Source organism: Suncus etruscus, chromosome 4 (assembly GCF_024139225.1).
Source record: "Suncus etruscus isolate mSunEtr1 chromosome 4, mSunEtr1.pri.cur, whole genome shotgun sequence".
Classification (NCBI taxonomy): Eukaryota; Metazoa; Chordata; class Mammalia; order Eulipotyphla; family Soricidae; genus Suncus; species Suncus etruscus.
The window spans coordinates 148,371,921-148,385,751 of NC_064851.1; the positions used below are offsets into that span (position 1 = coordinate 148,371,921).

A 13,831-nucleotide genomic window follows, 5' to 3' on the forward strand; every position below is an offset into this window, starting at 1 on the left:
ACTCAGTTGCTAATGCTGAATCTGATGCTGAATTGGTGATACTGAATCTGATGCTGAGTCTCTGATGTCTCTCCTAAGCTTTTCTGGCTTCTGTAGCTTCTCTAACTCTCCTTCTTAACCCCCTCTCCCCCCCCCCCCCACCCCGCAGACTCCTCTATCCGCCCATTCCAGAGAGAAGTGTATGAGAGGCATCACAGAGATTCAGCATCAGATTCAGTAGCCTGGAAGCCAGTTAAGGAAGCCTGGAAAAGGCAGCTGAAAGGGAGACAGAGGCCGAGGGAGCCAGAAGTAGAGAAGTAGCTGCTAGGAAAAAGGCTTAATATAAGAGGCCGTGTGAGGAGGTGTGCATGGAGGTAGGGACCGTGAAATAAAGCTGGCTGACTCCTAGTACTTCATCTGACTGCTTTGTGAATCTCTCTGCCCTCACCCTGAAACCTTCAGACCTGCCTGACCATAAGGACTGCTGCAGGAGCTGGGTTGAAGATCCATAAACCAATCCTAGGACTCATTAAATTATATTAAGACAACACTTAATAATCTGAATAAGAAATAAAAGTGACATGTTACTACTGATACTGCAACAATTTAAAGGGTAATCAGGGACTACTTTGAAAAACTATGCCAGACAACAAGGGAACCTGGAATAAATAGGTAATTTCATTGACTCTTACAACCTCCCAAGGTTGAGCCAAGATGATCTGAAATATCTGAACAATCCTATCACTATTGGGAAAAATTAAATGGTAAATAAAAGGCCTCCCACAAACAAAAGCCCAGGCCCTGTCGGATTCACTTGTGGGATCTTTTAATCTTTAAAGAGGACCTACTACCATTCCTTTTCAGGATATTCCAGGAAATCAAAGAAATAGAAACACTCTCTCATAGTTTCTATGAAGCTAATATCACACCCTGATACTAAAAGCAGAGAGAGAAGCCACAAAAAGAGAACTACAGGCCAATATTCTTGATGAACAATATTTGCTAGAATTAGGGTCCAATAACTCATCAAGATCATACACCATGACCAAGAAGGATTCATTCCAAAGATGCAAGAATGGTTTAACAGATGCAATTCGATTAATGTACACACCATATCAATATAAGGAAAAATAAAAATCATATAGATACAGAGAAAGCACTTGACAAGGTACAAAACTCATTCATGACATAAACTCGCAACAAGATGGGAATGGAAGAAACTTTTCCATTTTTGGAAAACTGTTTTTTTCTGACTATTCAGATATGTTTCTCTCAGTCAGCAAAATGTTGGATTTAATTTTATAATCGGTTTTGTCACTCTGTCTCTTATTTGCTAATTAGCCTTGAGATTGAGAAACATTGTGATGGGAATTTGTGCCATTTTTTGTAAATGTTTGGTGTGTTTGTGGGCTTTGTCTTACCTTGAAGTTTTTTGTTTGTTTGTTTTTTTGTTTTTGTTTTTGTTTTTTTTTTAGGGGAGAGCGCGAACGCAGTCCCACACTACCACAAATTATGCAGTGGAGTTTCCCACATTTGGGGAAATCGCAGAGGTCAGCACACCCGGAGTGCAATGGGTGAGCCTCGCCCTTCGTGATCATGGTATTACCCCTGCCAGGTAAGTATTTGCCTTGAAGTTTTAAAGCCTTAATTTCTTTGGTTTGTTTTGAGCCTGTAAAGTAACATGAAACTGTTTAAACTTTAATTTTATTTTATCAACTTCTATTGAAGCACCATGATTTATTATTAATCATCAATTTTGAAATTTTTATTTAAAGAATTATAAATGTTATTTATAAGTGAGTTTTAGACAAATAGTGTTTCGGCTTAAATTCCACTACCAGTGTCAAACTCTCTACACTCATGTCACTGAATCATTCCTACCTAACTACCTACCTACCTACTGACCTACCTACCTACTCTACTCTACCTACTCTACCTACTCCTCTACCTACTCTACCTACTCTACCTACCCTACCTACCCTACCTACCCTACCTACCCGACCTACCTACCTACCTACCTACCTACCTACCTACCTACCTTCCATAGTCTGCAATCATAATAAGCACCTTTTTTAAGTTTGGGCCTCATAATTTCAGAATTTTGATTTTTTACTTTGTGGTTTGTATATTTGCATAAAACTGTGTGACAAGTACAGGTAGATATTTTTAAATTCTATTTTTGAAATTTAATTATAAAATTATAATTATATGTGATTATGTCTTTTGTGAGCAATTAGATGAGATTTATTTTTTCCAAAATCTCAGATTTTCTTCTTATAATTGATGGCTATCTTATAAAAGTTGATTATTAATTATTACATTAAATACAATTTTGTAATAATTTTGGACCCTTTATTTTGATTCTTAATATATAGTTGTTATGTTTCCTAATCCTTGTCTTTCAAGTCATTGTCATTCAATGATAGACCTAAATAACAAGATTTCATTGTAATTTAAGAATGAAACAATGAATAAATCACAGGAGTTAGTTACTATAGAGATATGGGTGCATACTTTTTATGTACCTGGCCCTGGTTTGAATTCAATATAACATGGTACTGAGCTCTGTAAGATGTCGTCATTACTTCCAGGTGTGTGGTATTGGAAGCCCTCTAATACCAGCTGGCTAACCCAGGAGGCCCCAGCTGCACTTTATGTTTCAAGCAATATACTATACGCCATCTTTGGAATCTAAAATTGACCATCTGGTATAGTTGGCCAAGAATCATCAGGAGTGTCCCTTGGTCTCATGAATATCAATCACTTCAAAGACAAAAATTAAAGTCGAAAATACAGCAATCATTTTAAATTATATATTGCATTTATTCAAAATACATTTTTTTACCAAGTATGCCTATTAAATAACCAGGCACAATTGACTTTTTCTGCCTACAAAACTTTTTGAGGTACATTTAAAAATAAAAAATTTAGAACAAAAACGAAACCTTTTTTCTTTTTTACAAAGAAGTTGTCTGAGGAATTTCACAAGTTATTTCAGTATAATATATATTTCAGTATAATACATTCTGTCATATTTTTGATAAAGTAGTCTAAATATTTCATGTCAGATAAAAAAATCATTAAATGTAATTTTGAATCCAAAGTTGGCAATGAAGTTTGTAATTTTTATTTTTCATTTTTCCAATCCACAGTATATTATTATCTAAAGAAAGGAAAGTTGATAATGTTAACTAAGTAACAAATCAAGTTTAAATTTATAGCCATTAAACACATAACATCATATGCCATTACTAAGAAGATAATAGCGTGCACTTTTTTGTCCAACATATTTAGTATACAAATAATTAAACAATAGAAAAACATTAAATTCTCGAATTATTTAAATGCAAATGTAATACTATTTCCAGATTTTTGTGACAAAGATATATTTTATATAAAAATATTCTCTAAGTTAACTTTTATTGAAACTGGAAGTTATATTTACATTACTTATATTTATTTACATATTGTTTTTATATCTCCCTCACAATGTTAAAATATTTCATACTTACTCTTTTGTGATTCACAGATTTAGATTTTTTGAGCTAATCTTTGGGTTAACTAATTTTTAGTTGGCTATTTAAAATAATTCTAAAAATAAGAATGATATACATTATATGTTCTCAAAGATCTATAGAACTCTGTAGTGTCAGTTAATATTAGAAGACCTTTTAGTTCCTATTTGAGATATGAATTAGCCCAGATTGACTCTTGGCATTTTATATGGAGTGAGCCCTCAGCATAAAACACATAGCAAGCAGGATGCCTTGAACTAAAAAATTAATTAGAAAGGATAACTAACAGGTTGGTAATCATAATTGATACTTTGGTAAAGTAAAAATATCATAAAAATGTGACTAAAATAGAGAAACATTAATAAAAATGATAAGTACTTTAATATAGATGTTGTAGAGGAAATGAGTAAAATAATGGAATAATTTCTTTTGAAAAGAGTAGTTCACAAGAAACTGTTGAAGAAATGAAAGAAAAAACCCACATATAAGGAAGTATTGTGTGAAATAAATAAAGTGTGAAATAAAACAAACTGATTCAAATGAAGAAATTATCAGAGCAAAGGAAAATACATCAATGAAAAAGGCTCGAGAGTTTTTGTCCATTCTGTAGAAGCCTGTGCTCTCTAACACGTATCTTTCTTTCACTTACCTCATATTTCTCTAAGCAAATTGATTTAAATAAAGCTACTTCATTTCACTTTTTAAAATTTGGTTAAAATACATATCTTTGTAACATATAAGTAAAAAATCTAATGTATATGATATTATTTAACAAAACAATACAGACCAGTAGATAATCACAAAGTATTTAAAAAAATTTGATTTAAAAGTCCACCAACCAAGAATAACTTATTCACTTAGATTATTGTTCATAATTCCAGGAATAATGAAGCTTTAAAATATTTCATAGGAAATATTAATATTTGAGCAATAGAGAGAGTACAATGAGTAGAGACTTACTCTGCACACATTAGACACAGGTTCAATCCCTAGCACTTTATGGTTCCCTGAGCCTGCTAGATTGATCTCTGAGCAGAGAGCCAGAAATAAGCCCTGAGAACAGCTGGGTATAGCCCCCAAACAAACAAACAAAAAAACACAACTATATTATTATTATTATTATTATTATTTTAAACAACCAAAACATGTGAATATATAAAGTGGAAATAAAATTCACCTAATAATAAAATTATTAAAAAATAAATTTTGGGGGGCCAAAGCTATAGCACAACTGTAGGGCATTTACCTTGCATGCAGTCCACTGGGGACAGACCCAATTTCGATATTTGGTATCCCACATGGTTCCCAGAGTTTGTCAGGAGTGATTTCTGAATGCAGAACTATAATAACCCCTGCATGCTGCCAGGTGTGATCCACAATCCCCCCCAAAAAACCCAACCCACCAAATACTAATATTTGGGGCCAAAGAGATAGCACAGCAGTAGGGCATTTGCCTTCCATGCTGTAGACCTAGGATGAACCTGGGTTTGATCCTCAGCATCCCACATGGTCCTCCAAGCCTGCCAGGAGTGATTTCTGAGTGCAGAGCAATGAGTAACCCTTTAGCACAGCCAGGTGTGGCCCCCAAAACAAAACAAAACAAAACAAAAAAGCCCATCACACATAAACACACAATGTAGAAGCACATTTATAATAGTCAGATTAAAAAATAAAAATTAAACTTTACTCATTTTAATTAAAAAATCTACATATAGGTCTCATAGAAAACTCAGAGAAATAAAAATTTACAAGAAATAAAGTCATTGCATAACACAAAATAAAAGCAGATAACAAATTAAAAAGGAAAGAGAATGAAAGAATGACAGAACAGAGACAAACTGAAAGAAACTAGACCCTGAATCCTCAAAGAAGATGCCCATACTTTTTATATTAATATATAACTATGGAATGTATTAGAACATTAAATTTATGTTTTTGATGCATGCAACTAATATGTTCTCTGATAACAAATACTCTGTGTTTTAGAAATAGATGATAAAAAGCAATGATAGCGAAGTGAGGAACGAGGCAGGTAAAAAAAATCAATGCTAGCCTATAAAATGTAGAGTCATATTCATACAAAACACATAACACTACAAAAGTAGGATATAAGAACAGATATAATGGTTAAGGAATCAAACATTGAGATTTGTTCCTAAGATGAAACAAATGAAGAACATTAATATATATAAATTATCGCAATGCCATGAGAGTTATTTTGATAGTGATACAGTAGTATAAGAGGACTTTAATTGCCTCACCCTCACAAATGATTATATTAATAAGATAGAAAATCACAAGGGAAACATCAGTCTTAAAGGAGGAGATGAGCTCCATGTGCTAAGTGTGTTAATTTACTGATTTTTTTTATCAGAAAATAGCTGAGTGTATATTTTCCTTAAGTACTCATGGACCATTTCTGAGGAACAGCTACATATTTTGTCCTAACATTAAATAAGATTATGAAATTTGAAACCATATTAAGTATACTTTCACAGCACTGTTGAATAAAACAACAAATTGGGGGGGGTAATGTTTACAGTAGTTAGTGTTTGCTTGCATGTGGCTAACCAAAGATTGATTGCAGCACAATGCATATGGTACCTCAAACTTTGTTAAAAAGTGAACCCTGAAAGATTTGTAATCCACTTTGGTCAAAATAAAAATTATTATTAAAAAAATTTCCCTGAGCACAGAGTCTTGAATAAGCCATGAACAGTGCTGGGTGTGACCCCAAAACAAAACAAAACAAAACAAAAATGAATTAGCAGTAGGGTGTTTGCCTTGCAAGCGGCTGACCCAGGACGACCTCGGTTTGATTCCCGGCATCCCATATGGTCCCCCAAGCCAGGAGTGATTTCTGAGCACATAGCCAGGAATAACCCTGAGTCTCACTGGGTGTGGCTCCAAAACAAAAAAATAATACTGAAAAAAAAAAAACTAAACAAACTTGTGGGAAAATAGAAAACATGAAACATGATAGATAATGAATCATTGTGTATTGACAATTATTCAGCTTTTGCTCAAGAAAACAGAAGCAAAATAAATAGAATCATGTCAAATTAAAAGTTTACACACCACAAAAGAAATATAAGAAGAATAAAAAGAGCTTGAAGCTCAGAGAAAACGTTTTTCCATCATTCATCTGACGCTACCACTTTAGGGTTAATAAAGATATATAAAATGCGTGTAATATAATAATTAAGATAAATCTAATCTGCACCATCAAAAAATGGGAATGATAACAGAGCCCTTCTCAAAGAAGACCCATACTGAAAAAAATGTTCTGCATTGTTGTTCAAGAAACTGCAAATCAAAAAAATGTATGATTTGAACTTATCCAAAAGAAAAAAATTACCCGTATTGGCGAGGACATAGAAAAAAAGGAACACTGTTGATTGGAATTTAAATTATTTTTGGAAAACAAGCTGCCATGGCATGGGTGCTTCTATATGACCCAGTAATTCAACTTCTCAGCAGTTACTCCAAGGGCCAAAAAACTACTCATAAAGTACATTATTCACAATAGCCAAAATCTAGAAACGAACCAATGTTAAAAAAAATATGAGAATCTCATCAATGTGGACAAGAAAGCTGCATGGGTTACTCCTGGCTCCAAGCTCAGAAATCGCTCCTGGCGGCGAAAGTACACCGGCCCAGTGGGGCTCAGCTGTGAAAGACTGTGAGTGTGACCTGTCTATGTCTGTCTACTGTCCTCTTGCGTGAAACTCTTGCGAGTGGGGCAAAAAGAGCCTCCAGAAACCTCGCTCGCCCAGACGCCATTTTCAGGGAGGGACTTCAGAGCATAAAAAACCGGCTAACCTTTGCAAAAGCTGGCTCCCTGTGTGTGACACCAGGCGGGGAAAATCCGCGAAAGTACACCGGCCCAGTGGGGCTCAGCTGTGAAAGACTGTGAGTGTGACCTGTCTATGTCTGTCTACTGTCCTCTTGCGTGAAACTCTTGCGAGTGGGGCAAAAAGAGGCTCAGAGGAGCACGGCCGCTCCGCTTCGCTACGCGGCCGTGCACTCTTTCTAAGGAAAGAACTCCATTGCAACAAGAAGGAAAAATCACACTAAGAACGGCGCTATATCACAGAAGCAAACATTTCTCTCTGGACTGTCTTCTCTGTTGCATGCTCGGGCCTAAGATTTGACCCAGTGTGAGGCTTCATCCACGGAGGACTCCCCTCCCTTAGAGGCAAGTCAGCCCATCCAGAAAGGGAGGAGCCAGAGGAGTGTGCTGCCTACATCATATAGACAATGAATACCACTACAACACGTAGAAAAACCCACAATACAAGTGTGACAATGGGGAAACAACGCAGGCCAGCATCAGACATAGAAAATGAAGATGACAATTCTGAGGACCAGATAATGACTGAACAACTAATCAACCTCTCAGATAAGGACTTTAGACTAGCAATATGGAAGGTGCTCAACAGACTCCAAGAAACCATGGATCGAGTTGAACAGAACACTAATAAGAACCAAGAAAATATGAAGGCAGAAATGACAAAACTCCAAACTGAAATAACATGTCAACTAACAGGACTGAAAAAGTCAGTAAATGAAGTGAATGACAAAATGGATAAGCTCTGGGACAGGGTATCAGAAGCTGAGAATAGACTTGGTGCTGTGGAAGATGAGATACATAACAATTCCATACAGCAGGAGAGATTGGACAAAATACTTAAAGCAAATAAGCAGACAATGGAAAAATTAGTCAAAGAATGGGAACAGACGAAAATAGAAGTCTATGATAAGATCAACAGAAACAACTTAAGAATCATTGGAGTCCCAGAGACCCAGGAAGAAAATTTCCAGGAAGAATCAATGGTCAAGAACATCATTAAAGAGAAACTCCCAGAGCTAAAGAATATATGTGATCAAATCCTGCATGCCCGAAGAGTACCAACCAAAAGAGACCCCAGAAAAACCACCCCAAGACACATCCTAGTCACAATGACAAATCCCACAGATAGAGACAGAATTCTGAAAACAGCAAGATCAAAAGGGGAAATCATGTTCAAGCAAGCTTCCCTGAGATTTACAGCAGACCTGTCACCAGAAACGCTCAATGCCAGAAAGCAGTGGTGGGATATTGTGACAAGACTGAATGAAATGAATGCTTCACCCAGAATACTATACCCAGCAAAACTCACTTTCCGGTTTGATGGAAGAATACATGGTTTCACAGACAAAAAACAGCTCAGAAACTTCACAGACACAAAACCAGTCTTAAGAGAAAAACTGAAAGACCTAATCTAAGACAAGACTACCCAAAAGACACACCAAATTTTGAAATAAAGATGGCGTTAAATCCCAGGACAATTCTTTCTCTCAACGTCAATGGACTAAATGCACCAGTTAAGAGACACAGAGTGGCTAAATGGATCAAAAAACTCAATCCAACCTTCTGCTGCCTACAAGAAACGCACCTGAATAGTCAGAACAAACATAGACTCAAAATAAAAGGCTGGAGAAAAGTTATCCAAGCAAACAACACCCATAAAAAAGCTGGAGTGGCCATACTAATATCAGATAATGCAAACTTTATACTCAGGAAGGTGGTAAGGGACAAAGACGGACATTTTATATTAATCAAGGGGTACGTAGAGCAGGAAGAATTCACTCTCCTAAACATATATGCACCGAATGAGGGGCCAGCAAAATATTTAATACAACTGTTGACAAATCTGAAAAATAATATCAACAACAACACAATAATTGTGGGGGACCTTAACACGGCTTTGTCAACACTGGACAGGTCAACCAGACTGAAACCCAACAAGAATATACTAGACCTGAGGAGAGAAATGGAAGAAAGAGGCCTAGTGGATATATATAGGACACTCCATCCCCAGAAACCTGGATACACATTCTTCTCCAATGTACATGGGACATTCTCCAGGATAGACTACATGCTGGCACATAAAACATACCTCCATAAGATCAAGAGGATAGAAATTTTGCAGACTACCTTCGCTGACCACAAGGCTCTGAAATTATTTGTGAACTCCAAAGGGACTCAGAAGAAACACTTTAACACCTGGAAGTTAAACAGCCTCATGCTCAATAACCAGTGGGTCCGAGATGAAATCAAGGAGGAAATAAAAAGATTCCTGGAAACAAATGACAATAAAGACACAAACTATCAGAACTTATGGGACACAGCAAAAGCAGTACTGAGAGGAAAATTTATAGCTTTGCAAGCACACATCAGGAAGGAAGAAGGAGCTTACCTGAGTAGCTTAATGACACAGCTAATAGAACTAGAAAATGCTCAACAAAAGGACCCAAGAATAGGAAGACAGAAGGAAATAACAAAGCTGAGAGCAGAAATCAACGAAGTGGAAACTCAAAAAACAATCCGAAAGATCAACGAAAGCAGAAGTTGGTTCTTTGAAAAAATAAACAAGATTGATAGACCACTGGCAAACCTAACAAAGAAAGAGAGAGAGAGAAACTTGATAACTCGTATCAGGAATGAAAAAGGAGAGATCACTACTGATATGACAGAGATTCAAAGGGTAATCAGAAACTACTTTGAAAAACTCTATGCCACTAAAAATGAGAACCTGGAAGAAATGGATAAATTCTTGGAATCTTATAATCTTCCACGGTTGAAGGAAGAGGATGTAGCATATCTAAACACCCCCATCACCATTGATGAAATTAAAACAGTAATCAAATGTCTGCCGAAAAACAAAAGCCCAGGTCCAGATGGATTCACTAATGAATTCTATCAAACTTTCCAAGAGGAACTACTGCCAATCTTGGCAAGACTCTTTCATGAAATTGAACAAACAGAAACACTTCCAAATAGCTTTTATGAAGCCAACATCACCTTGATACCTAAACCAGACAGAGACGCTACCAAAAAAGAAAATTACAGACCAATATCGCTGATGAATGCAGATGCAAAGATCCTCAACAAAATCCTGGCAAATAGGATTCAATGCCTCGTTAAGAAGATCATCCACTACGATCAAGTAGGTTTCATCCCAGGAATGCAAGGCTGGTTTAACATCCGTAAATCTATCAACATAATACACAACATCAATAACAAGAAAAATAAAAACCACATGATCATATCAATAGATGCAGAGAAAGCATTTGATAAGGTCCAACACCCATTCTTGATCAAAACTCTCAGCAAGATGGGAATGGAGGGAACCTTTCTCAATATAGTGAAGGCCATCTACCACAAGCCAGTGGCAAATATTATCCTCAATGGAGAAAAACTGAAAGCCTTCCCTCTAAATTATGGCACAAGACAAGGCTGTCCTCTCTCACCACTCCTATTCAACATAGCACTGGAAGTACTTGCTATAGCGATTAGGTAAGAAAAGGATATCAAGGGAATCCAGATAGGAAAGGAAGAAGTCAAGCTCTCACTGTTTGCAGATGACATGATACTCTACTTAGAAAACCCTAAAGACTCTATCAAAAAGCTTCTAGAAACAATAGACTCATATAGCAAGGTGGCAGGCTACAAAATTAACACACAAAAATCAATGGCCTTTCTATATACCAATAGTAATAAGGATGAAATGGACATTAAGAAAACAACCCCATTCACAATAGTACCACACAAACTCAAATATCTTGGAATCAACTTGACTAAATATGTGAAGGACCTATACAAAGAAAACTATAAAACTCTGCTCCAAGAAATAAGAGAGGACACACGGAAATGGAAACACATACCCTGCTCATGGATTGGCAGGATTAACATCAGCAAAATGTCAATACTCCCCAAGGCATTATACAGATTTAATGCCATCCCTCTAAAGATACCCATGACACTCTTCAAAGAAGTGGATCAGACACTTTTGAAATTCATTTGGAACAATAAACACCCTCGAATAGCTAAAGCAATCATTGGGAAAAAGAATATGGGAGGAATTACTTTTCCCAACTTTAAACTGTACTACAAAGCAACAGTTATCAAAACAGCATGGTATTGGAATAAGGATAGGTCCTCAGATCAGTGGAATAGGCTTGAATACTCAGAAAACGTTCCCCAGAGATACAACCATCTAATTTTTTATAAAGGAGCAGGAAATCCTAAATGGAGCAGGGAAAGCCTCTTCAACAAGTGGTGTTGGCACAATTGGATAGCCACTTGCAAAAAATTAAACTTAGACCCCCAGCTAACATCATGTACAAAGGTAAAATCCAAATGGATTAAAGACCTCGATATCAGCCCCAAAACCATAAGATATATAGAACAGCACATAGGCAAAACACTACAGGACATTACAGGCATCTTCATGGAGGAAACTGCACTCTCCAAGCAAGTGAAAGCAGAGATTAACAGATGGGAATATATTAAGCTGAGAAGCTTCTGCACCTCAAAGGAAATAGTGCCCAGGATACAAGAGCCACCCACTGAGTGGGAGAAACTATTCACCCAATACCCATCAGATAAGGGGCTAATCTCCAAAATATACAAGGCACTGACAGAACTTTACAAGAAAAAAACATCTAACCCCATCAAAAAATGGGGAGAAGAAATGAACAGACACTTTGACAAAGAAGAATTACGCATGGCCAAAAGACACATGAAAAAATGTTCCACATCACTAATCATCAGGGAGATGCAAATCAAAACAACGATGAGATACCACCTCACACCCCAGAGAATGGCACACATCACAAAGAATGAGAATCAACAGTGTTGGCGGGGATGTGGAGAGAAAGGAACTCTTATCCACTGCTGGTGGGAATGCTGTCTAGTTCAACCTTTATGGAAAGCGATATGGAGATTCCTCCAAAAACTGGAAATCGAGCTCCCATACGATCCAGCTATACCACTCCTAGGAATATACCCTAGGAACACAAAAATACAATACAAAAACCCCTTCCTTACACCTATATTCATTGCAGCTCTATTTACCATAGCAAGACTCTGGAAACAACCAAGATGCCCTTCAACAGACGAATGGCTAAAGAAACTGTGGTACATATACACAATGGAATATTATGCAGCTGTCAGGAGAGATGAAGTCATGAAATTTTCCTATACATGGATGTACATGGAATCTATTATGCTGAGTGAAATAAGTCAGAGAGAGAGAGAAAAACGCAGAATGGTCTCACTCATCTATGGGTTTTAAGAAAAATGAAAGACACCCTTGTAATAATAATTTTCAGACACCAAAGAGAAAAGAGCTGGAAGTTCCAGCTCACCTCAGGAAGCTCACCACAAAGAGTGATGAGTTTAGTTAGAGAAATAACTACATTTTGAACTGTCCTAATATTGAGAATGTATGAGGGAAATGTAGAGCCTGTTTAGGGTACAGGCGGGGGTTGGGTGGGGAGGAGGGAGATTTGGGACTTGGGTGATGGGAATGTTGCACTGGTGATGGGTGGTGTTCCTTTTATGACTGAAACCCAAACACAATCATGTATGTAATCAAGGTGTTTAAATAAAAAAAAAAAAGGGATCGCCGTTGGAATGAACACACACTCGCAGTAGGAGAACACTTTAAAGCAGAATCCGTTTTATTATGAACAAAGGCATTCTTGCTTTAGTCGGGGAGTAATTTATCACTTGGGCAGAGCTGCATGTGCTCATGTCCTTTAAAAACACACTTTTATAATCTTATATGCCTGTGTGGATTTTTCCATTAATTAAAAAATTCATTCCTCAATCTTATGATATTATATATTTATAGAATTCATTCTACATTTATAGGCCTATTCATATCTTTCATCCACTTTAAATTGTCTCTTCATCACTCTTACTAAATTGTAATAATTATCTATTTCATGCACATTTTTAAATGGACTAGCATGGGATTGATCATGCTATTAGTTTTTAATTTATATACCTATATAAATAAAGGATACTCAGTTTTTGAGAAAAAATGCTATCATATTATTGATTGACTAGTGTGTGGAATTTCAGGAGTTTAGTTTCCTTCATATAAATGTATAGGTGCTACAAAAAAAAAAAAAAAGAAAAGAAAATATGAGTGTACAAGAAACCACGGTACACAACAGACTATATAAGAAAAATTATAAGACAAATATTGTGTAATTTTGCATCATTTTGTGGATAAAATGAAAGGAAGATATCATACTGAATGATGCCAGGAGAGGAAATATATGGAATTAATCTCATATGTGCTATATAAAGAAGGGAAGGTATAACAAAGAATAAAAATAAAGAGATTCTGAGAATTGGTCTATAGAACTCATGGATAAGGAGAAATATACCCTGAAAAAGGTTCTAGAGAAATGAACACTCTGATTAAGGATGTGATGAAACTGTGTCATCTGGGTCTGGAGCGATAGCACAGCAGGTAGGGCACTTGTCTTGCATGCAG

At 36.4% G+C, this 13,831-nt stretch overlaps 1 pseudogene; it reads right to left on the reverse strand.

The window, feature by feature from the left end:
• Positions 1–1,451: 1,451 nt before the first annotated feature.
• On the reverse strand, positions 1,452–1,602 carry LOC126008035 (uncharacterized; annotated as a pseudogene).
• Positions 1,603–13,831: the final 12,229 nt, after the last annotated feature.